General features: G+C 43.9%; 1 long non-coding RNA gene across 1 annotated transcript; it reads right to left on the bottom strand.

Moving 5' to 3' along the window:
* Positions 1-3: 3 nt before the first annotated feature.
* Positions 4-633, bottom strand: LOC141817827 (uncharacterized). Its single transcript, XR_012600868.1, has 4 exons — positions 441-633; positions 273-352; positions 122-199; positions 4-49 (listed from the first exon to the last, which is right to left on the bottom strand). It is a non-coding gene; the product is annotated as an uncharacterized LOC141817827 (long non-coding RNA).
* Between the last annotated feature and the right edge of the window lie 2,077 nt (positions 634-2,710).

The raw sequence follows: 2,710 nt of genomic DNA, 5'->3' as shown, positions 1-2,710 counted from the left end.
AAGCCTTCGTCGTCACCACCAACCGATCGGCCAGATCCAATTGAAGCTTCTGATTCACGTTCTAAGAAGAATCAAAACAATTAAAGGAAGCAACACTCGAAGCCTAGCTCAAACCCCTTACCTATCTTCCTCTTCGTTTTGCTTGCCGCCGAGCTTAAACAAAAATCCCACCGCCGGCAAACCTCAATCCAAATACCAACTGTGAATCCAAGAAGAATAAAGGTCCAAGCTCAAAACCAATCAAAAATCCGGAATCGAACCAAAACTCTTACCGAATAGCCTCCTTCCTCTCCCTTCGTTTGCAGCCGAAACCAACAAATTCCACAATCCGAACCGCAGTTCCTTCCAAGTTCTGGAATCCAAGAAGAAGTCTAAATCTAAGCTCAAAGAACTCTAGATCTAAAGCATACGAACCAAACAATAACCTAAATCTCACTTACCGATTGTTTTCCCCTCAAATCCGCCGATCGCCTCTTCTTCTTCTTCGGATTTGCCGCCGCCGGATCACACCACCTCCGGCGAAATCGATCTCCAACAGAGCAAGATCCAGATCATTGGCTTCTCCTTTGCTCAAGCTTCGCGTTGGCTGCCCCTCCAGTCGGCGTCGTCGGCGAAGAGGTGAAGCGGCGCTCGCGATCGGGAGAAAGGAGAAAGAAGAGGATCGCGAGGTGGAGAAGGCTACTGTAGATTCCTTATAGGGTGGGTTTTTGGTTAACGGGTAGGGTAGGATCCAATAACCCATTAACATTAAACCATTAACCCAACTAATCTGGTCGAGCCAGCCCAAATCAGCCGAACCCAAACTGAACTCAATCTGACCTGCATCTGTACTGTAGCAAACCAAATTCAAGTTTGGTTCGCTTGGTTCAGGGGTCAAACGATCTCCGATTTGGTCCAAACAAATTTCGTTTGGTTCGTCTCCGCGAGACGAAGTTTCGTATCCATGGCAAAATTTTTCTGTATCTTACAATTTTTACCATCATGCTCCCATGGCGATTATTTCTATTGAGAGTAAGCTTGCTCTGATACCAATTGTAGGACCGGTGGGTGCGCTAGAGGGGAGTGAATAGCGCTCTTCGTTGGTTCATTCTATCACAGAGACTCATAGCGGAATTAGATAAAGAGATAGGGGACTCGTAGATTCTAACCCCTCAGGATTAGTACATCCAAGGTCTATGCACAGACCTGTCCAATAATGGTCTCCTTTTCAAAACTTTATCCGGAGATAGAAAAATCCATGTTACAGTCCAATAAAAATAACAATAAATACAAAAAGTAAGACTTTAATTAAGAAAATACTCAAACTTTTATGTAGACCGATCTGGAAGTCCTGAGCACAGTGTACCTTTCCTGGAGCTTCCCTGATTGCACGAGTAGGACGTCATTAGCGTTCAGCAATACCCCATGATGAAGAATATGGAGAAATTAGAGTTGCTCCTTGTGGTGCATGTTAAGGCCCTTCTATAGACTCTTCCGGGTGTCTAGAACCGATCCTATCTTAATCTTGTTTCATTGGTCTATCAAGGCTGATTCTTCCTGATCCGGATGCCTGGATCGTCTAAGTGCCTGAAGCAAGATTTGGGTGTCTGGATCCAGTCAACTCGGGTTTGACCTGAGTTGACTCTCGAGCTTGGTTCGGCTGACTTCTGTGTGCTCCTCTTATGCTTCCTTCGTCTTGCTTCCAACTCCTGATTCTTACAAGATAAGCATACAAACACGCAAGCAACATGATCTTACCTGTAGTTTGTTTGACCTACTAGGCTTACCTAAGTCTTATCCTATAGGTTTAATCTACCAGGCTCACCCGTGCTTAACTTCTAGTTCAGTTAGTCACTTCCATAGGTAGACTTCCCACCTACCAAACATCCGATCGCCTTTAACCTGCTTGGACTTTCCCTTGCCTAACCTCTAATTAGGATTAGTCACTTCTATAGGTAGACTTCCCACCTGCCAAACATCCAATCACCCTTGACCTGTTTAGACTTCCCCTTGCCTAACCTCCAATTAGGACTTGCTTGCCCAGCTTCACTCACCAGGACTTCTTGCCTAGCCTCCAACTAGGACTGTCTAACCTCCAACTAGGACTTCCTCTACCTAGCCTCCAGCTAAGACTTTCCTCTGCCTAACCTCCAACTAGGATTTTTCCTGTCTACCCTCAACTAGAACTTCTCCTTGCCCGGCCTAACCGACTAGGACTTCTTGTTAGCTTCTGGTCAATCTTAACCTGACTAGACTTCACTCACATTCAAACATTAGATCCTATTTTGGTCAACCCTTAGTCAAACAGACAAAACATAGGTGTATTATCAAATATCAAAACTTTGGGGACAAACTAGTGCTCCTTACACAAACACAATTCTTGCACTAGTAAGACGCTTATTAGGTGGAACTCTATTTTACCGTTGGTCATGAACTCATCTCATTGCTTTTTGATCCATTTGTGTTCTTCGAGTTTATCTCCGTCTTCATTTTTGGGTGCTTCAAAACTATACTTAATACATAACATAATTTCAAATCAATTTTAAAGTATACCTCCATTTTCTTTTTCCACATGGTGAAGTCGCCTTCGAGCTTTGGTGGATGAATACTTGATCCGACCATTCCTCTTGATAAAATTGCTAAGTTGGTGGTTATTTCTTCTAAGTGATCCCGCTCTAATACTAATTGTTGGTACAATGGAAGAGGTTCTTGTTGATGCCTCGATTAACCG

The sequence above is a fragment of the Curcuma longa genome, unplaced genomic scaffold, assembly GCF_044706935.1.
Source record: "Curcuma longa cultivar G26 ecotype Majalengka, Jawa Barat unplaced genomic scaffold, ITB_CL_G26_1.1 contig_22063, whole genome shotgun sequence".
In the NCBI taxonomy this organism is placed as follows: domain Eukaryota; kingdom Viridiplantae; phylum Streptophyta; class Magnoliopsida; order Zingiberales; family Zingiberaceae; genus Curcuma; species Curcuma longa.
This window is presented reverse-complemented; position numbering and strand designations above follow the sequence as displayed.